At 35.9% G+C, this 25093-nt stretch overlaps 1 protein-coding gene across 7 annotated transcripts in view; it reads left to right on the plus strand.

The window, feature by feature from the left end:
- BNC2 (basonuclin 2) overlaps nucleotides 1–25093 on the plus strand; it is a 452901-nt gene that overhangs the window by 144904 nt on the left and 282904 nt on the right. The window lies entirely within an intron of this gene.

Below are 25093 nucleotides of genomic sequence, written 5' to 3' on the forward strand. Positions count from 1 at the left end.
TTATTTTTCTTTCTTTTTTTAAATAAAAAAACAAACCCTTTTGTTCGTAAGAGTTCATGAAAATTAAATACTTAAAGTTAGATTTTTAAAGTTGTTGATAATAAAAGGAAACAATTTGCCAGACTATAAACTACTACAAGTTTTAGAAATACATTTGCAAGAGATAATACCTACAACCAGGGTTCTGTAGCATTTAGCTAGAGAACAGTTTTAGCACATAATTCTAGATAGGATAAATGCATTTGAATAAGGTGTATTTTGACATATCCTGTAGAGGGACCCTGATTACTGCTGATACAGTAAGCTGGGATTTAAATGCAATCAACATAAACTCAATAAGTAACTCTTCATGTGCAATTTCCCATTCTTTTAAAGTGAAAAGTTGATTTCCACACAGAGATGCTCCTTGTCACTGCAGAGTGCTATGAGGTGTTTACCGCGACACGTCCCTGCCTGGGTGGCTCTCTCGTAGTTGGAATGCAGAGTGTTTTCGCTAATCTTAGTACCAAATAACTTGTGCCTCATTTTAAAAATTAGGTGTCATCTTCAGGGGTTTCCTTGAGTTAGTGGAGATCGTGTGTGTGTGTGTGTGTGTGTTAGAAGGGAAGATTGGCTTAGATCTTCCTCTAGCTAGAAAAGAGTTAATAAAACCAGATAGAGATAATGATCAATTGATAAATGGCTATTGAACCACATAGATGGTGTTAGATTGCTTATTTGGCACTAGCCCATTTCCAAGTAGATGTGAATCTAAAGAGATTTTGTCATGGAAAACATTTTACCTAAAAAACAAAGTAAATAATATAAATGATGGGTCAGAATTAGGAAAATTTATGATGTCTTTGATCCAGCTGTCTGACTGCGTGCATATTTTGTGTGTACCTGTGTGTCCATGCATGTGTAATGGTGAGCATCAGAGACTACAGGGAGAGAATAGAAATATAGGGAAGTAATTTATGCTTAATGGGTGCTATTAAAACTGCATAATATTAATTATGCTATTTATAAATTATAGTACAACAAAGGGAGAGAAATCTCAGTTTTAAATGTTTTTAAATGTTTTCTTTATTTTTTGGTTTTTGATATAGTTAGCAATCACTCCTACCTACCCACCCAACCCCGGCATTTTCTGTCATGGTCACTAAATGTTTACCTCTTGTGCAGTTTTGGAAATCATATAAAAGACAGTATGAGCTTACATTATTTTTCTCGTCAAGATGACAGTTTGTATAAATATTACATGAACTTAAGTTCAAACTATGTGAGTAAAAGTATGTGTGCTGTTCATAGTTAATACGTTTGTTTTTCTTACCTATACTTCATCAGCAATGCTGATTCAGCACGTGAGAGAGAGAGAGAGAGAGAGAGAGAGAGAGAGGGACTTATTGAAATTATATCTCTGATATCTGTTGAAGCCAGCTGTTTCAAGTATTACTTTCAATATATACGGTTAAGCCTGCTTTTGTTACAGGTAAAAGTTTGTCCAGTTTAATGAAATATGTAGAATTCTGTATATCTTATTTCTAAGGCATAAAGAGGTTTCTCTAGATTATGATTTTAATTTCTAAGTAAAATTTACTTAGCTTGTGAAATGAATACAGTTTATTGGGTTTTTTTTAAAAGTTTTCTTAAATAGTATAAAAAACGAATACTTTCTCGATTATTTTTTTAGACATTAGAAAAGTCTGACCAGTAGGGCTGCTATAAAAGGTTTCAAAGCTGAGTTGTAGGTAATACACCACCAGTATTTAACTATAGAAAAACTTGTGGGAAATGTCTCATGAATATTGACATTTAATAATCTAGTTTTGTGTGTTCTATAAGTAAAGTAGGAAGAAGGGAGACAGAAATCTTTGTCTTTTGTTTCACATGAGCAAAGCTGGATCTGCTTACATGTAAATCTTTCTATCTAGTGGTTACAAACATCACAATCTGAAGCCAATTTAGATTTAGTGGGATTAAGTATGTACCCCTAAAGTTCAAGTTAAGACTATTGACTGCATTTTCCTCTGCCTATACAGTTTTTCTTCTATATTGAAGTATGATTTTCTCAAATTATTTCTATGTATATAGATGAATATTTGAGAACCGTAAAGGGTATGACACTTGTGTAAAGGGAGTTCTTCTTTGGGTCAGTTTGTCAGTGGCAGGTGAAGAATGAACCTTATTTTGCCTGTTTTAGTTTCATGAGGTATTGTTAAAAGCAAAAAATAAGGCTTGCTTTTCGAAGTTGTTTTTAAAAAAATCATACTTTAAGAGGTAATTCTTCTATTTTTATAAATATTTTGTGCATTTGAGAGAATAGTAAGTAAAATTCTTGTATCTATCTCAAGGGATGTAGTAGTCCAGTCTATTTAAAAATCTTTTCAGAAAGGAAACCATAAAGGTAAATAGCTACAGCCACATTTCATGTGTTACTAGAGGCATTTACCTTTTATTATTGGTGAGGTATATTTAACCTGTTTCAAATAAAATGCAGATCCCTTAATAAGGTCTCTTTTCATACTTGAGTGAAATACTAAGTTAGAATTATAAATGACTGTGCATCATTATGTAGTAATTTAGGATTCACCCGATGATGTAACAAAATTAACGACATAATTTCATTGTGAAACTGTGTCTTATTTAAGAACAACTGTCTGACATTCCCTTACAGTTGCTTTATTTAACTTCATGCAAATATTATTAGTAGTGACATTTTTCTATTGTGCATTAGAGTCTCTCATTAGCATGATGTGTTAGTTATCACCAGAGAAATCATTTTCTAGATAGGTGAGGGGCAAACCAAGAAAACTAAAAATTAAATCAACGATTTACATTAAAATCAGAGCATCTGCTCACCAGAGATACGACAGAGTAAAAGCAAACTTTTGTTACTAATATAAAAATCTAGCACCTTTCAGAGAAATGATAAATAAAATATAAGAAATGTGTAATAACATTGCTAGAATCCATTTAAAAGAGTGCTCAGTATGAATTTTCTTTAAGAAATCTTTTCTTCCTATTTATATAGGCCACCAATCTCAGTTTCTGGAATCTATATTTTTAAATTAAAATGGTTTTGTTCCTCCCCCTCCCCCCCCACTTTTTAAACTATTTATTTACTAATGATTTAAAAGGCATATATATAATATTATGAGTCAGACGCCTAATTGTACAATCTGGATTGAGTCTTCTTTATAGTTATACAACACATTTTTATTCTAAACTCTATCCCACTCAAATAGACATCCTTTTTTCATAGGATGCATATTCTTATTTAATCAAAGCCCTGTGTAAAGCAGTTGATAGTTAATGGTCTTTGAAAATGACTTTCATTGCGAGGCGTCATCCATCCCTAGTTTTCTTTCTGCACTTTTCTCCCTTTTTACTCCCTTCCTTACAGTTAGTATGTTTGGGTGATCTTGTCTTACCAAAAAGGGATTAAATTGACTAAACTTGTGGTCTTAATGCTAAAATAAATATTTATATTATATTAAGAGGCATGCAGTTTTAGCCTGTTGAATTACTAGGTTACTACCTCCAATTTAGGCCCCTCTTAATTTGAGTAGTAATGTGTTTTATTTTTAACAATAGACATATATTCAAATATAATTCTCAGTACATTTTCTGATAATGAAACACTAAAATAGGAATATTTGGGTGTTTGTATTTGTTAAGATACAAATTGTAGCATAGAGACAGGTGCTTGGTTTTGTCCTAAACTTTGAAGATACATGGATAACATGCAGACATCACATAAGAGGTACTGTCTCATTTGTAATACAGTGGGAAAGTAATAGTTCACAAATATGGTATTCCATGTGGATGTAAACATTAATGCAAATAAAGCATGGACAAACATATGCTCAGATGTGTATTTTGTACATGTTAAAACCCTGTGCACAAATTTCGAGTTTATTTTCAACATGATTCATTTAAATGAATTTGAACATAGTAGGTAATCATTTTGAAATTATTTAATTTTCTCACCTTTCTGTCATCTGCAAACAGGTCCATTATGTTTGTGTAATTTGTAAAGCCTTTTGCTAAGGTGAGCCAAGTAACCGCGGTTGAAAAATAAATCCCTCTAAGGTGTAGATATCTTATCTATAATTGTAGGTATTTTTAATAATTATATTTATGAGTGCATATTCACATTCACTGATAAATCCAATTATTCATACATAGCTTTATGGAAATCTGATTAATGCAGTGGCAGGACAGATTTGGGCTACCACAGCAGCACATCCTCCCACTCCTGTGTCAGGGTTAAGAGCTGCGGCAAATCCTCCCTAACTAATTAGATGCTGAATAAGGCATCTCTGAGAAGTTAGGGCAGAAGTGAATGGGTCACAACCAAGGCAGGATTGCAAGGACTCCAGTGATAGTGAAAGCATTCAAGTTTGCCAGGTCGTTGTGACACAGAGAGCTGATTCCAAGGGAACAGTCCGTTACAGATAGTGAGCTGGCGTCATCCACTTGAATGAAAAACACAAATTCTAGTGCCTCCCTCTCTCTACCTTGTATGCATTACACACACTCACTTAAAGTTGCACCATTATCTATCTGCAAAGCTTTTGAGAGGATTTTCCTTATAAACGTGAATAGCTAATGATTCTGTATAGCCCAAGAGGTATTTTCTGAACTTGGCACTCTAGATTAGCACATATATCAAAAGGGAAGAGGAAAATAAATTGGAATTTGCTTTTACCTTGTGTCCATAATTTGAACCATAGTGTTTGAATCGATCTAGGAATTAACTCCTTTTTCCCCACAGACTGTCAGAGAACTTTGCGGTTGTAGACAAAACAGAGTGAATTTGGTGGGGTGACTTTTTCAGTGAGAGAAATTTTCTTTGGGACTCCCTGTTTGTTATTGTCCAAAGAACATGGAATATAATGGTTCCAAGATTTCCTTTCACGTGAGGTTTGGAGCCTGGTTTGTTAACGGTGTAGAAATAATTCACCATGTGAAAATCCTCTTGTACCTTTGGTGGTATGCTTTTGTGGTATGTTTATGTTTATGGTGCTGCTCAATGACCACCCTTCTCCAGGCCTTGCTCAGAAGATTGTTTGGGGGTCCTAGGAAATGATTGATCTCACCACTGGCTGCCAAAGCTGATGCCATTTTTTATTTCCAGCAAAGCAGCTGGCTTCTACATTTTGCTAGGTGATCTTCATCTACTGAAGGACCCAGGAGACAGGGAGAAAGGGAGTCAAAGACCCTTTCAAGAAACTCTGACATCTATTTTTAAGCTTTAGAGAAATAAAGGAAAAGAGACATAATTCAGGAACAACAGCTTTTATATATCCTCACATAGAAGCAAAACACTGGGTAACAGAGGGAATGTTTTCCTGTAAGAAAAACTGGTAAAGATGTAGGAAAAATAAGATAAAAAAAATATGCTAAACAGCTCAAGGTCTAAGAAGTTTTAAAATGTGCACATGACGTCCCAGAAATGATGCCTGGGGCCATGACATCAAGAGTCCCCACATTTCTACCTCATCGAGCCTGACCTGTATTGCCATCTTCCTCCCCAGGTTTAAAGAAAGTTTAACGAATAGGAAAAATAAAAGTATTGATTATTTTTTAATTTGTACATTCCCTGTAGGAAGCCTCACAGATTTCACAGTGTACATTCAAACCCTCAGGTGAAAAATTTATGACTGGAGTTCATTTGGGTGAAGACAGTGTGCAGTGTCATTCTGTTCAAATGCTGTTTGTAGCATTTCATGCCACAAAGTGCAGAGATCAGGAGAAGAGAGGAATCGCTGTATCTTTTCTTCATTCACAGAGCTTTCTTTAATGGAAATGCTTGTGGAAAATCAACACATTACTCAAACTGGCTAGTTTAAGAACCAAATTCTCAGCTTTTTAATCATCATTCCAATTAAAAAAAAGAATTGATCCTTTAACAACAAAATAATATCCTTTTGTTTTTCTTTAATTAAGCCCATCAGTTTTTCATTTCTCTCTGTAAAGAAAATGAAAATAATCTTGAACGGTAGGAAGTTACTCATTGAAACAACTGATTCTCTTGAGCATATCTGACATCTTATTTACTCAATACTTTTGAACTGTAATGTTATTTTGCTACTGGCTTTAGGGTTTATGTGTCATTGAGTGGTGTTGATTTATAAATCTCATTCCTATTTGGTAGGCAGAAATTTACTTAATGACCTAAATACAAGGTTATTCTGTTCTTTCTTCCTATTTCCTTTCTTATAGAGGTAATTTCTTTCTCACTTTATTCCTTTTTCTTATCTCTCTTATTCTGAATTCCTCCTTACTTTCGCTGGTCTTTTTTGGCCCTCATAGAAAAGAATTGAAATGCACCTGAAACATAGCAGTGATTGAATAAATACCCTTTTGCCAATACATCATTCTGGCAGAGGAATGAGAGAGAGGTGCCACCCTCAGGTGTGGTCCTCTGTGAGTGCCGACAGGACTGTCCCGAGTACTGCTATGAAACGGCTCTTTAAGTAAGGGCATGACAAAAACCCGTAACCAGGGGCCCTGGCTTATCATTCAGAGGTGCTGAAAGGCAGCTCAATTTGATCCTCAGCCTGAATAAGAAAGTACTTAGCTGAAGAGAGATTTGGCTTTCCTTTTTTCTTCTTTTAAAAACGTAATTCTTGGATTTATTATTTTGTGCAGTTAGCCTTCTACAGGAGCGTATTTCCCTAGAAGAAGGAAAAGATAACAAGGGCAGTGCAGTAGGTTGAAGGGATGACTCTTCAGAAAAACTGCAGCTACTAAGAGTTAACAGAAACATTTAAAAAAGGAATCGAAATGATGGCAGGGTCAATATTAGTGGATGGTATTATGAAATTAAAATTTAAAGCATGCAGTATACATAACACATGAGGAGGATTCACTCCTGTTTTGTATTTAATAAATTTTAACTCATTGTCTCACAAGGCATAGAGATTGTTAAAATTGACAAGACTAAAACATACTCTGTATGGAAAAGACATAGCTTTCAGTATTGTACCTGCTGTGCTTTTTTGAGACTGTCATGAATTTTTCAACTTTATTAAGGTGTCTTTTAGTGGCTATTGGTTCTCTAGACAGTTCTTCAGAACTCACAGTTTATGATCAGAGTGCCTGAACTGGGTGCCTGAAAAGAAAGATACCAGGATAGTGAATGTTTTATATGACAACAAACAATTGCTTTCAGCTGGATTAACATAGCAACAAAATTAATATTAAAATAATAATCTCCATTAGAGGGTGTTAATAATGTTTTTTCCCCTTTCTAGTAACATTTAAATCAAAAAGGATTTTATTGACTTAAATCATTAGGGTGGTTATTTGAGACATCTGATCAGGCATCTATAAAGCTGCCCACTACTGTGCCCTCTGCCAGTGCTGGAGTTCAGTGGACATGGCTGGGATGTCACCTGCAAGATATGGGGAATAATTATACACTGAACATGGAGTGTCCCTGAATGACAATGCCTGCAAACATTCTCTTTGTTGACCTCGTGCTGGAACCTAACTTGGAGTCAGCGAGGTTAGCTTCTGTTTAGTATTGCTTTTCTTTTATTCTTTCTTTTTTAGGTGTAAATATTAGACTACCAGAAAGAACCCAAACCAAAGTCCTGCTGTAAACTTTGTGGAAGGACTTATTGTCTTGCTCTGGAAAGTACTAAAAATCCCATATTACCACATGGTAGTGCATTGATATGTGATGCATAGACATCCAGAAAGTGTATACCTGCTCCATTGGTTGGCTGGTGACAATCAGGTGATTTATTTCTATGTATGTTGAGGATTTGCTAATGGCTGCCTCAGAGGCAATGAGTGGATGGATGGATGGCTTTCCCCAAAGAGGCATTCCCCATCCTAAGAATCTTGTTGTAATGATTCCTTATACTATGCAATATAGCCTTTTTTATTCCTTTACTATAGCTTTTTGGCGAAACTGTGTCATTCATTGGAAAATAATATGTTTGTTTCTTATTTTGTGAATTGCCATTTTCAACAAGTGGGAAACTACAGCTTTCTTCAAATAAATTAGAAATAAGCTAGGATAGAGACACCAGGATGAGTCTCTCTGACTCAGACTTCAAGTGTCTCATAATTTCCCTTTCTAGCCACTTTTCTTTGTTCTCTTGGGCAACTTTGGAAAGTAATCGTGGGACTGAATAGAGCTTAAAATATGTTACCAGTCCTATTATTACTAAATACTGTTCATTGTGGAGAAGAGTTTTTTCATTTTTTACTTTGTTTTCGACATTTATTATGATGTAAGTAGGAAGGGATAAGAAGAGTTTAAAGTCCAACATCTGGGAGAGTTTGTTTCAGTAGCCAGCCGGGAAGCCAGAACACTGGCCTCATACAGGTGAGATGTGTTATGGGAATAAGGGCCTTGTGCATTTAATGAACCCTGCGTGCTTGTCAGCTTGGTTTTTCATGTACCATTGTTGTTCAAATAAGAAAAAGAGAGTGTTCACAGCCTGTGGTGAGATTAGGGTAATGAAAATGAAGTGTTAATCTGTTGATAGGAAGCACATCCCATATCCTGCATCCCGAGCCACATTCATGCGTGTATAATATATTCCAGGTTTTCTCATGACCAGAAAAGCTTGGATGTTCATTATATTGAAAACATCCTTTTAGTAAAAGTGAGAAGTTGGTTGTTTTAACTGGTGTAAATAGTTATTTTAAATAATTTCTTAATAAACCAACTGCTTCTTGCCTTCTGAGTATTCTGATAATCGCTGTTCTTGTATGTGTCAGCGGTCCTGTACTTTTGATCTTTTATTTTTTTTTTTTACAACCGCAGAATGCCAAAATGAGCTTCAATGGAAGCCTACTTTGAGATATTCTTTTGTAGAGAGCAGTGATTAATAGGGGGAGTTAAGTTACAGTAATACTTTTCTCTCCATAGAACACGTATTAAAACATTCATTATCTCACACTTTAGTTTTTCATCTTAATAACGTACAAATATTTTAAAATTGTGATTCTTCTAGAATTGCTTTACGTATATGCAGTCAGCTGCCATGATGTGAACCTGAGGAGACTAGCTTAAAGCTTTGGTCATCATGGGAGGGAATTATATATTTCATAAAATTCTCTTTCTGAGGTGGTATAAAAGGCAAATCAACATGAACGTAATGAATACATACTTTTCTTAAAATGCTTGTTTTAATTTTTGTGTTTTTTTTTGTCATTTTACTCAGTAAATATTTGAGAAATTTCCATTTTTTTCTCTTAAAGTTAATACACTTAAAAAAGAAAGAAAATAAGTTTAGTTTTGGATTACAGCAAGGCATTTTAAAGAAAGTAATGTGGACACTGGTTCAGTGCTCCTTACAGGCAGGCCATCCTTTAAGATCTTATCTTCAAGATGCATCCTAAGAAATAGTTTGAGGAAAAGTGTGAACAGAATGGGGAGAGATAAATTAATACCTGAGTTCCAGGTGTCTAATTGCTCAAATCATAATGGAAATTAAGAAAAAATATTTCCCATAAGAAATATACTGACATTCAGGCCTAAGACTACCTTTATGGAGTTTGTATTTACGGTATTTTCTCTTTTTCTAGTCACCTAGGAGTTAATGAATGCTGCAGTATGATTATTATGATTTTGTGAACTGTTTACTTAAAGTTGTGCAAGTTGCTAAGAATCAAGAGAATTTGGGGATGGAAGTTTGTGAAGTAAATTTGGCATATGTTCAAGGATTACATTCTTTAGATAAAAATGTAAGAAAAATCCTTTAGGAAGGAAACACCTTAAAAAATAATCTTTCAAGCATGTGGTCCAATGATGAAATATAATGTAAAAACACTATATATATATAGTTGATCTAAATTAGTTGGCATGTAACTGGTCATAGCCTACTTACTACAATTTGCATAATACCTAAGCATTTCTTTACTGTAGTAATACATCAGAGATAGCCTGTTTTTAATATAGTTGGTTGAAATTAAAAGGCCTTTTCTTCCCTTTGCTAAATAGGGTATTTTTAATTTGTTTTTAAAATCCATTAATAGGTAGAAATGCTAGGTTGTTGATTGATTAGGAATAATGAAATGTAAAAGATTTTCTTGCAATTGCCTTCATGAAAAAAAAAGTAGATATAAAGAAGTGCATGGTGACTTTGTCATGCCATAGACATCTGCTTTTAGGTAATAATCATTTGTAAAGAAATATGCCATGACTTTTTGGGTCATTTGAACCTATAATAATGTCTATTTAATGTAAGTATAAATGTCAAATGGTGAGATACATGTGGAGTCAGTAAAGATGAATATTTGCTATGATAATATTCATGCATCTTAAATGTTGACTTTTAAAATTTACCTTGAAGACATATCCTATTTTCACATTAGGGTACGTTTTCACTTAAGTACATGATAGCTCCAGAAAGGAAGTGTGGAAGTGTTAACACGTGAAGGAACAAAATTTGAGTAATACTTTGACATGAGCATCTATTTTGGGCTTTAGAGAAATAGGTGGCTGATTGAAAACCAATGTAAAGATTGTTGAACCACTCTGTAAGACCGGGTCATCAGTTCTAGATTTACTATTTTAAAAACGTTTAATTATGAAAATGGTTTCCTTTGGTTTGCATGAATGTTTCATTGTAATGAAACTTGCAACCCATTGTCTTATATTCTGTAAACTTGTGAAATATGTATTTTTAAATCTTTGTTCTGAGAACATCCTCTCCTTTTTTTCCCACAAACTCTGCAAACTCTCTGTAGAGTAATATGACATTTTAAGAAGTAGGAGTTGCCTAAAAGGGCCATGTGGAGGTAACAAAAATTAAACAAGTAGAGTGAGTCTAGTGGGGACTGTGGTGGACCAGAAAGCTCATGTCTCAACCACAGTGAGGTAGCTGCTCCTTCGTTCCAGCCAATTGTTGCCAGGTGGGAATGCAGACCCAGTTTGCCAGATCCGCTCCTGCTTCTTTTTAATGATAAGCCAGAAATCCAGATTTTTATGTGAAATCTCCTGATTTTGAAATCTTGGCAACCTATTCAAATATTTTAAAAACTGTGTGGTCCAAACAAAACTCATCTGCAGGCTATATTCAACCCTCTGGCTGCCAGATAGAAACCTCTGTTTTAGATAATATTTTAATGGATGCAGATAATAGTTTCATTGCATGTGATCATTCATCTTGGGAATTCCCCACTGGGATGAACCAAATTCTTCATTTTTCCCCTGTAATTAGAAAAAAAAGTTTAGTAAATGTATTTCTGGTGCTGATAGTTTTGATGTATTGCTTTTCTCTGTATGACCCACATTTAAAGAAAAATCAACTGTGTGGGCAAAACAAAAAAAATAATTTAAGTAAAGGTAGAAGTGTAAGAATTTAAAAATAATAAAAGATTTATGAATTCTGAAAATAATCCCATGATTTGTGTAAGTAATTGATGTAGATGAAAAGCTGAATTTGACTATAAAAAGCTTTTTATCTCACCTTAAAGCGGTGGATTCTTGGCCCTGAATCTTTGTGGGATTGCTATAATTTACCAAGCGATTGATAATGATGTCACAAGGAGGAGATGGACCACAAGGGAGAAAACTTCCCCCTACTAATTTGTGCAAGGCCAATATTTTATACCTGCTTCAAGAAAACATTATTTATATGATATAAGATGAGGCTTAAAATACCTGTCTATATTTTTTGATGGGGCTCTTTAAAATAAATAATCTGTTCATAATTGAAATTCTTCAGGCAAATCAGATATCAACATTTTCAACAGAACAGGTAATTAATTGGTTTGAATTTCAAATTGAATTTCAAATTGAAGGTCATCCTGTTATTGATTTTTGTGGGAAAAGGAAACAAGAACATCTTGTTAAAATGATCTGCAAATGGGGCCTAGGTGTATCTAGACTCTTTCTAGGGTCTTGATGAACAGCATCACTGAACAGTGTCAGAAACCAATCAGAAGGGAGCCATCTCTGTTGTAAACATAACAAGTTGTTGGTTTGCTTCCAAAACTGCAGAGAAGAACTGAACTGGAGAAAAGACCAGAGATTAACAGTTTGTATTGGAGTAAGTCAGATATTTCAAATCAAGTGCTGGTGCAGCTTGTAAGGAAACATCTATAAATATGTCAGAATGATGCTGGTATGCCATGTTCAAGAAGTTCAGCGTCAACACAGCTGTGACTTAACACTTTCGGAAACCTTTCAACTGGGAATTAAAGTATCTTTAATACAAGGGGAGGGAAGCACTGAAATAAAAGAGGTAGTGAAGAATGGAGGATAAAAGAATATAGCATTTTAGATGCTGTTAATTTTTATACAGTAACATTAGTGCTTTGTGTTTGCTAGATGGCTTTATTGTTATATATGCTAGACTATTTCAAAGCATTCATTTCTCTCCTCTGCTGTGTTTAAACTTTTTGAGAATGGTGTAATGTGTAACATAGACTAGGTGGGTGGCAGACGTTATGCCTTTCTAAAGTAAACTGGAGTTAGTATTTTTTTGGTGGCCCAGGCTGGAGCACAGTGGTGAGATCTGGGCTCATGGCAGGCCTCCATCTCTGCCTCCCAGCTACAAGCAATCCTCTTACCTCAGTCTCTGGAGTACCTGGAATACAGATGCACACCATCACGCCTAGCTGATTCTTGTAGTTTTTTTGGTAGAGATAGGGTTTTGCCATATTGCCCAGGCTGGGGTCAAACTCCTGAGCTCAAGTGATCTGCCCGCATCAGCCTCCCAAAGTGCTGGGATTAGAAGCATGAGGCACCACGCCCAGCCAAAATTGAATAAGCATTTTAATTCTAACTGCACTAACTAAGTCGGAAATTTAATGCAGCTTCTTCTTACGGTTCAAAGTAAAATTCCTAATTAAATAAACACAGGGTTTGGGGGATGGGGGAAGCTTTCCATTCTAAATACCCTGGAGCTGTTAGTGCAGTTATTTCTAAGTTGACATATTTTTGTATAGGCATGACAGTGGTACCAACCATATACATTAAGCCTTAACTTTCCACAGAGCCATTTCAAGTTTATTATGAGCTTCAAAGCATGCACATCCCTAAGAGAATATCAAGTTTAAGCATGTCACTTTGCCATAGTCACAGTTAACTTTCTTGAATCAAAAAAAGTACCTTTTCCTATGCTGGTTTTCTACAGGTGATCCTTGAAAAAGCTTCCCAGTTCAGTACAGTCATTTTTCTGACCCATTGTTTCTATGCCTCTTGAGTTCTGTAGATTTATCCTGTTGGCAATGGTTGGAAACTACTTCCAAATAAAAGTAGTATTGGTCACAATTTGTTGAAAGGCCTGTGACTACATCAATATTGCTTTGCAGCTTTATTCTTAGGGCTCATGACGTTGATCCCATTATATCCATTCCCAGTTGGGGTTCCATTGCAGTCCTTAAAAAATGGGGTGGGGAGAAAAGGAACAGGTAAAATTGCTAATGCTGCCCTAGTACATGAGAATTTCCCACCATGAAGGCTCATGATTTGGGGAAAACCATGGGCCTGCTCAGCCTGATCTCATGGTACACTGCTTCTCTTCTTAGGGAAAGGAAGTCCCCATTTCCTGAATGGGAAACGCCTACCCTTTGGAACCTCTTAGTCTTTAGTTCCTACCTTAGTTAATAAACCCTCTCTGTCTATGCCTTGCATCTCAGAGATGGAATTTGACGGACTAGTCAGCATTGCAAAGGTCACCTTAAAGCTATTGGCAGAATACACTACCCTTTGTTGCTCAGTGATGATAATGGTACTGTGGCAGTTAACTGGATGTATTAGACTGAGCTACTTTTCCAGAATACCAAATTGTCTGTTTATTTCTTTTTAAACACCTGATAACATTCCCATTCACAAGCTGTCTGAAATGTATTTTTGAAAGGGATCTTAGTGATACTTGAAATATCAGTGCTTTGGCCACAGAAGAGATAATCTGTGCAGTGTGTGTCCATTGTGTTGTTTTGCTTCCATGAAAATACTTCTAAAGTTATACTCATCTTTTAGTGTTTCTATTGTCTGAAACTAATCATATTCCAACAAGCTTGAAAATTCAAGGTGTTCAAAAAGTTTCATTTACATTTTGCCTTCTGTTAGTGAAATAATACTCTAAAATGTTATGAGTTGCTTTTTTTTTTTTTTTTTTTTTTAATCTTATTTCCTTTACCATTATTGGAAATAGCATTTTTGGCTTTAGGTTATAATTTTACATATAGTGTAAAAGTGGATTTCACCATCTTTTTATATCTTCAAATCTCTCATTTTACTTACTGAGATTATATTGTCTTTACTTCTTAAATTATATTCAGAATTATAGAGGAACAGTTAATAAATGATCATGGTACTTGAAGCAGTAGAGCTATACTTGAAATAGTTTTGTGTTTTCCATGCATAAACTGATTTTGCGACACCAGTGCAGTCTTGATAGAATTTTTTGTACACAGGTAACATTTTTGTCTTGTTGCTCACCTAAATAAAACTTAGTAATAATCCAAAGTGCCAAGGTGTTTGTGACGTTCACTAATTATTTTCACTTACTCATGTATTTTATACTAATTACTTTCCTAAATGATTTGCCACATGCTCTTCTATCCCATAGTTCTGTTTTGTCCTAATCAGATTGGGTGAGCGATTAGGGATTTAAAATTACTACTTCTTCCATCTCAAAATGAGTAAGTGAAGACTCAGAGAAATAGCTTTAATCTACCTTTTAGTATTTTTGAATAAAGCAGATTCTGTCCTGCCTTCCTTTCATGCAGCTATTCATTATTACTGAGCTACACAAGCACATCTAAAGTAGAATATGTTCCTTCTCTCCAGAATAATAGAATGAAATCAGTGATCAAGTAATATTTTGTTTCAGTAATTCAGCAATCAATGGGAACAAAACAAAATGAGTTACAATAGAATAGTTTGCATTAAGCTCAGACATCGAACAATATTTGAATATGAAGTGTCACTATAGTTTTGTGCTGTAGGTTCTTCCTGACCTAAGTGATTGTTGAAAGGACTTTCTCTAAATTAGAGGTATATTTATCTTAGAACAATAATCACTTCATGCTGTTCTCTTGTTTTTTCTCTAGTTAACCCATTCTGCAGACCTTTCAAAAACTTTTTAAGTGGATGTAAATTCCATTTTAATTAGAGCAGTACAGTCTAATACTGCAACTAGCCAGGAATGGAAGAAACATGCTGGAAGTTAATATAACCCAAATCAACCATAGCCAGATAATTCCCCTGATCTTTGTAACAGCCCCCTTCCCCACCTCCACAATTAAATGACTGTGTTGTTCTGTAGTTTCAACAAGACATTTAAGGTTCATTTAAAAAAATGATCATCCTTTACAGGATTCTTTGCTCTTGCGTTTCTCTTTCTTTCTTCCCCTTGCCACACAGCTGTCACTGGTACAGGAGAAAGATTAGGGGGAGGGGAGAAGGAGGAAGCCCTGCTCAAATCGTGTCACGTAGCACTAATTCATCTGCTCTCATTAGAGGGAGCGAGGGACAGCAGTGATGGCCAAGAGCTGCACTCCACACATGACACACGAACAGTTTGGGGAATAGAAAATTGCTTTCTCAGGAAGCCCGGCCAATTAAGGACTTGACCATATTGAATGTCAAGTGTTAATTTAGGTTTTTCTTCATTTTCCCAGTAGTAATGCGGGTCCTGTGATGAGCAAATACATGTCAAGTAAAAGTTGATTGCATGAAGGACCTGGGTATTATATGTCACTGACAAGTCACAAATGTACTGAAGTCTTTTAACCCCTTAGGTGAGTTGGGAGGGGGTGGGGGAGAATGTGTTTAATGGTACCATAATGATAAGAATAGATAGTTTATGTGAGGGTAGCTTGGATGGGACAGACAGGAACGGTAATTCATGCAAAAACTGGGGATAGGACAAATCCTACTCTGAGGGCATAAATAGAGACCCTTGAAAAGCATATATGCGTATATAAAATCCCCACTACAAACACACTGCCCAGAATATATGTTCGGTCGCCTAAGATTTTATGAAAAAGGAAAGTAGTGTACTCTGTGGTCATGAACCAGGAAACTCCTTATTAATTATCTCCTTTGAAAGAAAGAAAACATTCATTAAATAATTACACTGTTTTGGATATTTTGGCCCTTTGGCTCAATGCCAGTGTAATATTTCTGGCTATTTACTTATAATTTCATTTTCTAATATAATATTTACTTTAACAATGGACCCTGTGTAACATATGTCATAGGAAAGATGCAAAACATAGGACTGAAAGAATGTTTGTTTTCTGTCTTGAGTATCTCTGTGAGGTGGTGTTTAACCAATAGAAAACTGGTGGAAGGTCCATCACTGTCATTCATTTCTTTTTGTGCCCAGGTATAGGAGGGAAGAGATTCAAGCTTCAGCAAGTGAAGTAACTTCGTCCTTTTTAAAAAAACTAAATGTTGAACGTTGCCCATCATGTTTAGCATCTCATTTCCATTCATCAGCATTCATTTACATATGAATGTCTTGAAAAATAAGAGAATGTCTGTTTCTGTTGCAATTGTACATGTAGCAAATAAAAATGCCCCCAGTTTAGAATACTGTTGCGTGTAGTCTAGGCAATCTTAAATATTGAAGTTATTCAAAATTGGGTCTTTTTTTTCCTTCATACATATAACCACTTTCCCCCTTTATATCTTTGAATACATAATCTTAATTAAAACACTTTCTTGAAACCTGTTCTCTTCTATTTATTCCAAAATTTTAACACACTTGCCTTTGTATGTTGACAGTGCTTACACTTTGAAAATTTAAGTCTGATAATACTTTAATTTTGGCAACAAAACTTACTAACGGAGTCTTTCTCTGTCTCTCCCACAGGTCAGAAACTGTGCAATCATTATATTAAAAGTTAACTAAATTTTATAAGGAATAATTAGGAAACAGTTCCAAGAATTTGATGTTTAATAAAATAGGTTTTTGTTGAGAAAGAAATAGTCCCTCTAATGAGGCTTCTAAATTCTGGGCTGGAATATGAGTTCTTTGACGTCTCTCCCCCCATCTCAAAACTAACCTAACAAAATCAGCTTAACTCTCTCTTCCCTTCCTATTTTGATAAGCTCTATGGAACTCTGGTGGCCTTACAAGTGTACTGTTTAATTAAAATCCAATTGTCAGCAGCTTCTCTTCCGCTGGGTGTGCTGAGAGACTTAAGTAAGTTTCCATAAAGTAAATTCTGATGATGGCAGCTTGGGTTGCTGATTCAAGTTATTCCTTCTCTTCTGTGTCACTTTTGACGGATGGCACCTAATGCAATCAACCACAGGCCAAGAAAGCCTTTTCTTTGGTTGCTTTAGTAACTGGACCAGGAGTTCCCCTCCTCCCTGCATCTCCCCTTCAGTGGCTTGTTTACTCCTTGCTGCCACCCCCACCAACAATTCAGCCCAAGTGGGAAAGCGGAAAGAACAGCAGAACTACCTAGGACTGGCTGACAGGCTTTCCCTAAACCTCCATTTCCCAGTGGTAAAGCTGAAGCTGCCTCCCTTTGCGTGCGTTTTTGATAAATTTAAGAAGTCAAATCGCTGACACAGATAGATAATCCAAGTGTATAGGGTGAAGAGTTATAAATTAACACATTATTCCCTCTTAATGTGAAATACTTGAGAATGCATTTTCTCAGTCCCCTGACATCTACCCAGTGAGGGCTCGCATTGTACTTTTCAAGTGGCATTGATTTGTTAAAGCGCTGAATTAGCATCTCCGGCCAGCTGTCTGATCCACTGTTGTGTTGTGGGGCTCCAGCTCCTCCTCTCTGCCAGAAATCCCTTTTTTCCTTCGGTCTTCCTTTTCTTTTTCCCTCCCTTTCCCCACTGATTCTGCTGCTGCTTTCCATTTTGCTCCTCCCCATCTCATTCTTCTTTTTCTCTCCCACCCCTCCCTTCCTGTGGCTTACTTTTCTTTCAGTCTGATTTTCATCCCACACCATCTCTTTGCTTTTCCTTCCTTCTCTCTTTTGTCTATACATATCTTGTTCTTTTCCTTCTCCTTGCCTCTGAGGTTTTCCCTCACTCAGAGTTAGAATCTGTTAACTGCCTTTGCTTGCAACTGCACGTTGTATGTGTGTGTTGAGGAGGGAGTTGATGTAGCCAATCCCTTGGCTCCAAATGAATCCCTGCAAAGAAGAATAAATTAACATATGCCTGTTTGCACATGGATGTCCTGTTTTTAATAGAAGTTGGTGAGAAAAATCTCACCTATTTTGCTTTCTAGAAATTAAAAGGTAACTTACAGAACTTTAAAACTCATATTTCTAAATGCCATTTAACACAGTAAAGTTTTCTTTTGGCTCAAGGAAAATGGAAATCACTGCTGGTTATCACAGATTTGATCATCTCACATTTTACCCACCAAAATAAGTTAACAATTCTATAAAACTTTGGGGATTCTTTTTTTGCAACTTTTTGAATTTCGGTGAACGTAGTGTTAACATTTTTTTCTTTAGCAGGTTTTGTATTGTTCTGGTTACACTTATTTGTACTGGTACAATTTCATATAAAATAAATTTTCATTGTGGTATTTGTAGCATGTTCTGATTTCCTAATATGTGATGCATGGCTATACCATAGTAGTGAAAACTTAGATTATGAAATTATTTGGGCTGGGCGTGGTGGCTCACACCTATAATCCTAGCACTTTGGGAAGCCAAGGTGGGTGGATCACCTGAGGGTCAGGAGTTCTGAGACATTCCTGGCCAATATGGTAAAACCCTGTCTCTACTAAAGATGCAAAAATAAGCTGGGCGTGGTGGCACATGCCTGTAATCCCAGCTACTCAGGAGGCTGAGGCAGAAGAATTGATACAACCCAAGAGGCAGAGGTCGCAGTGAGCTGAAACCACACCACTGCACTCCAGCCTGGGCAACAGAGTGAGACTCCATCTTAAACAAAACAGAACAGAACAAAACAAAACAAAACAAAAAACAACAACAACAACAACAAAAAAAAAAAAAAAGAAAGAAATACTTGGCAACTTGTTTACAAATAAAATGAGATTGCCTGTCTTTCTTTTAGTGATGTGTTCCAAAGTTCCAGAGGTCTTCAGAGGAGATGCACTACCATGGAAAGGGTTACATGTGCTGCAGGCGCAACTTCACAGACCTCTTTTCATAGCCCCCATTTCATCCTCTGAATGTTGGTCCAAGATAATTTCGATGTCACTGTGTTGAGTAACTTGATATAAGAAAAAAAGTGTATCTGTTTGGACTTAAATAGAAATTCATATCTGTAATTTTAATCTCGTGGCTTCACTTGATTCTGCCTTCAGTTTTACTGGGTTTCACTCTAATAACTTCACACTAGTAACATCAAAATTGGAATTTGAATATGCACATTGATAATACATCAGACTACTTGGAAAAAATCAAATATCTATTGCTCTATGTTATATAGATTAAACTGACAATTTGATTTCAGCATTTACATTTTGAAATGGAAATGTTTCACATAGGTTTTGGTAACCTTTGCTTCTGAGTTGGATTGATTCTCCCCTCCCCCCCAGTCAAGTTTAATTCCTTTTTTTTTTTAAATTAATTGCTGTCCTCCTCTCATGAATTAGCATGGCTTGGCTAAGGTGAAGGGATTAGAATGACTTTTCAAGGCATGATAATGTCTGTTTAAAGGAAAGAAAAAGAAGAAAGTCTTTTAACTAGGGCTTAAGACTAATTCCAGCTACTAAGGAGACAAAAATTACTCTAAAGAAGACAATTTGGTTTTATTTTATATGTGCATGTTAACTTGCTTTGAGATCATCATTTTGTATTTTAGGGTATTCTCTTAGATGAAGTGAGATGTTCTTCATTTGTTACTGAAAGGGGACCTGGCCTCACTGCAGGAGTTGAAAGCTGGAACACCTTCTGCCCTCTGCAGGGATAATCACAGCTCACCTGGCTGTAGCTCAGGGTCAGGGCAAAAAGAGGGGACTTTGTGCTATTTAGAATTGTCTATGAATACAATAGAATAGAGGAATAATAAAACAATTGGACAAGATTGAAAGTGAATGTGCATTATATGGAAATAATAAGATGAATGCTCAGAAAAAGAAAGAAAATCTGGAAGGCATCTTTTAGTAGTGGGAGAATTGGTGGTAAAAGAAAAAGGGGTTGCAAAACTATGACTTCTGTTAACTTGCAAAGATTAATACTGTTGTGATTGGCTATAAAGGGCTACATGAGAACAGTTTTAAAAATTAATAAAAACATTTGTAAACGTTTAATATGGTTTTAATTTTTTATTTGGTATACATATTTTTTTTATAGTTCCTTGTCAGTTATGTTGCTTGGAAGACAGAACTCTCTGCACAAGCAATAAATCAATTCATGCAGTTTTTTGATCTAATATTGTTGCTTGTTATAATATTTTAGCCATGTAAAATGGTTAAATGTGGATGTTTTAGAATTCAGCACTTTCAAATTTTTTCTCTAAACTTTTCAGGATAAATTGGAATTGTTTCTGGCTTTGTGTTTTGTAAATCTAAATTGAATGTCACTTAAATGTGAAAGAACTGGCGCCTTTGATAAGCAGTCCCCATAGCAAACCATTTTGTCAGTAATCATAACATAATTATCAATGCAAATGTAAAGTTTGTTTTTTTAAAAAGTCCAAAACAAACAAAGGAGAGGAAAAAAACCCCAAGCCACACTGTTATACAACTCAAGGAAAAAGTATCCCTACATTTAAACAGAAGACTTTCAATAGTAGCAATAATAATAAGAAAGAACCTTTGGCGTCTGCCCAAGAGCCTGTTGAGAGAGAGCAGCAAATGGCCTGCTCAGTGTGTGGCTCTGCAGAAGTTCCAGGGTGACACATGCCTCACAAGCTGGTCACAATGCAAGGGGTCAGGGGTCATGTTCAAGAGCAGGGTGTTGCTGGATAAGGCTGAGGAAGCAGAGGTGGCCCCTCTGTGCTCAGTGTGTGGGTCTGTGTACTCCTTTCCCGTCAAAGCTGGCCCAGCGCGGCCAAAAAAGCGGTTCCTTGGCAGGGTTTAATGGCAGGATGATGTAGTCTGTTGTGACTAGTGCATTCCTTTCAGGTTAAACTAGGGAAATGGCATTGTGTTAAAATTCCAAGTCGCATGAATGTTTTATTGCCACAGTGCATTTAGCCCTCCAGGGGAGTGTGTGTGGCGGCTGGTTGGGGGTGGGGGTGGGGGTGACTTAGAGACTCAGGAACTATCAGAAGAACACTTCCCTTGGAAAATTTTACCCACTAGCATGAAGCTGATTTGCTGTGATGGTCATTTAGAAGGGTTTCGCTTTTTCCTAAACTGTGGCTGTTTAAAGTCTTGGAGTCTGGACAATTAACAACTGAAGAAAATATGACAAGACACACGCAAAGAGGTTGGGAGATAGAGAGGAGGAGTGCGCCAGAAAGGAGCTGAGCTGCCTTCTTGTGTAAACTGCCTGAGAGCGGTCCCCCGCCCCTGGCCTCCGTCCCTGTCCCCCCTTCCCCAAGGCTGTGTTCTGCTCTCTGCCCGAAGGCCAGGACTGATCTGTTAACCTTGCACCACTGGTTGGGAGGCCGCTGCAGCTCATGGTACTGTATGTTACCATTACTACTCCCTCATTCCTTTTCACTGGCTTTTTTTTTTTTTTTTTTTAAACCATTTTGTTGTAATAACGGTTTCTATTAGTCAGAGGGATACAATTTTGGAATGCAGAAGATCCGAGTTTAGAACAAAACAAAGTTTAAAATGGTACTTTTTATTTTATTTTTTTCCTTTTTGGCATTTGGAAGGGCTAAATCCAACCATGCTAATTCAATTGCAGCCAAAGGTTTTCAGTGTGATTTAAAATCAGGAGTTCTGGAAACGGAACGGTTGAAAGATGCAAGTCATCTGGGCTGTGGATCTAATAAAGGGACTTTGTTGTGAAACCACACGAGCATCTTAAGGTTTTTAGGATATTTTAAGTCTTTGCATTTGTCTCAGTTATATCCATTTTGCAGATTGCCCCAACCCCTGCCCCTCTCTAGGGAAAACTCCAGCCATCTCATTCACTGTTGGAGTTGCTTTCGGCTTACAGTTACTGAGGGTGTGTATGATTCGACTTCAGTTGTAATCGTGTGCCTTACGTATAACATTTGAACTGACTCAAGTTAATTTATAACAGATTAAAGTGTGGATATGTGGAACAGCTTTCTGATTTTGCAGTGTGCCTTTATAAAATATTCATGTGTCTGATTTTCCCCCCAATGTATAAGAGAAATATATATTATCCTAAGATGACCTAAGAAAAGATATATTAAAAATAGTTTGAATTTTACTTTTGGACTGCCTTTCTCTTCAGTTTCAGACCTTAATACTTTCTTTGTTTTCATGTTCCTGTCAGGTGTTATTTTTCTCTTCCTTAATAATAAGTATATACTTGTGTGTGTGAGTGTGTAACTGCCAAACGGTTACAAGGAAAAACTTGCAGAGCTGCTAAGTTAGTTTTCCATTGATGCATTATCAGTTAGAAAGTCATGTAACCAAAATTTACCGAGACTGTAGCACAGAAAAAGTAAACTATGAGTGGACCTATGTGCCCTATTTATAGAGTTTTAAGTACATGATTTGTATATTTTTATAAAACAATGATTTTTTCAAGATAGACCTCTTGTTTATAATCTGACTAATGGTATCTATGTGATGGCTTTTTCTTTTTAAACATATGTATTGACATTGTTTATGGGAAATATTAAAACAACAAACAATCAGTTCCATAAGAAAATCAAGCTTTATTTATGGACTTGGCACTTCAAATTTTAGGTGAGTTCATTAGATATTTTTTTCTTACATCCTAGAGAATAACCACTTCAAGAATTATTTCTTTTTATTCTGTTGAGTCTAGTAATATGATGGTTTTTTTTGGTAATTTGTTTTTTAGTTGTAAATTTTAAAATGTGATATTTCAGGAGAATATTATTATGTGGTAGATTTTTATTTCTTTTACTTAACAGCCAATTTTAAAATTAATTATTTTATCTAAATACTAAAAGAAGTGGTTAATGTTGTCAAATTAAGGAGAAAAATCTATCAATATTTAGATTATCTAAAATTATATTTGTTATCCTGATGATAGAAGCATTTTTTTAAACTATAAAAATGATGCTGTACTTATGTTCAGTCCTTTCCAATTTGACTTATTAAAAGTTTCCTTTCATAATCCAGGAGGGGAAGAGAGGAATTACTCCAGTATCACGTCTCTCTAATAAGAAAATTTCAGCTGATTTAGGAATTTTTCTTCCTATAAAGTAAAATTTTCTTAAAAAATATCATCACTTGTTCTTTTAGCATTTTTATGCTCCCATTGTGTCAGGCACTGGTGTTTGGCTTTGGAAACTTAGTGGGATAGTGAAAACATTGGTCCAGTTGCAGATTCTAATGCTGTTGTATGTTAGCTTTGTGACTTTGGATAAGTGACTTTATCCCTGACCTTTATTTTCTTCACTTGTAAAATGGGGAAAAGGACATTTAACTTTGACATTGTCAGGAAAATGAAATGAGACAACACACTTGAAGTTCCAGTCCATAGTAGATACTTAATAAACCTTAGCTCACCCTCCTTTGACCTACTCTCTGACTTCTCCAGGTTTTATCCCTTGGGAAGCTTGAATTTTTGGAAACAGTGGGGTGGGGTGGTGGGGGAGTAAGCTTAAATAAAATGTTTTTAGTTTCTTCATTTATCCCTAGGAGAGGAGGTATTAGGCCATCAGCAGATGTCTTTTTTTTTTTTTTTAAATAAAGAAACTCTGGTGTTATGTGTTAGCCTGTGTTTTTACCACTCTGCAAAATTTTCATTAAGTTGATCTTTTTGGATGTCAGAGTGATGCTATTATTTCTGTGTTACCAGTTTTTGTATAGGTAGATTAGAAGTAAAGTTGGCAGATTCTGTTGGGTCCTGCTTGCTTTTTGTATAATGAGTTCTAATCATTTGCTTTAATTAAAGCTTCCTGTCTTATAATCATTAGCATTTTATAGTAGAGCCTGAAACTTGATTTTGCAAGTTAGACTCCAGGCTCTGTCCCTGGTTTTGTGGAAATTCTATATATATTTATGGAATTAAGACTGCACTAAAGCTCCAAGTGTTTACACCTCTATAGAATTAAACAAAACAGCAGCAATCAACATGCAAGTATACCTGGGCAATACTTTATCTTCATTTACATTCTTGCAGAATGCCTAAAGGGTAGTTAAGGACTTAGGAATTGTTTGTGGAGCAAAATAATGGGCTTTTTAAAATTGTTTTTTAGCCCAGGATTATGTTTTCATCAAAAATAATTGTGTTCTCATGTGCAGTACATTAATATTATTGTAGATGGTCTTTTTTTTTTTTTTTTTTTTTGAGACGGAGTCTCACTCTGTTATCCGAGCTGGAATTCAATGGCGCGATCTCAGCTCACTGCAACCTCCACCTCCCGAGTTCAAGGGATTCTCTTGCCTCAGCCTCCTGAGTAGCTGTGATTACAGGTTCCTGCCACCACGCCCGGCTAATTTTTGTATTTTTAGTATAGATGGGGTTTCACCATGTTTGCCAGGTTGGTCTCGAACCCCTGGCCTCAAGTGATCCGCCTGCTTTGGCCCCCCAAAGTGCTGGGATTACAGGTGTGAGCCACTGCACCCAGCTGTAGATAGTCTTTCATTGGTATTGTTATTTTGCTTAACATCTAATTTCTTTTAGCCCACCAAAATTTGGACATATTGCATCTTAAGATCTAAAATAAATATTTGACTTAGTGTTTACTTTGGTCTGTTAGTAAGCATAAAAAAATGAAAATTGGTGACTAAGAACTTCATTGCTACCTTTTAGCACACATAGCGTGCTAGGGATGGTAGCTGTGGTATCTTATTTATGCTTACAAAAGCATTCATGGAAGATACCCATATTTGCATTTTATAGATGAGGAAATCAAGGCCTAACATCTGTATCCAGCAAAGTTCATTCCAAATTCCTTGCTTTCCTCCATGCCACATGCTTCATATGTAACTTAAGCCAGCTATTTAAAAAGAAAAGAAAAAAAAGTTAGTTGTAGACCACTGGTTTTATTTCTTTTCAAATTAAATTTTATGAGAAAGCCAATATGTAGAACGCATAAAAATCAGCGCTGTTCTAGATGAAAAGAGAGAGCCAGGGATCCATCTTTTAGTCCTGT

This window comes from Sapajus apella, unplaced genomic scaffold, assembly GCF_009761245.1.
Source record: "Sapajus apella isolate SASKATOON/1434 unplaced genomic scaffold, GSC_monkey_1.0 scaffold42, whole genome shotgun sequence".
NCBI lineage: Eukaryota > Metazoa > Chordata > Mammalia > Primates > Cebidae > Sapajus > Sapajus apella.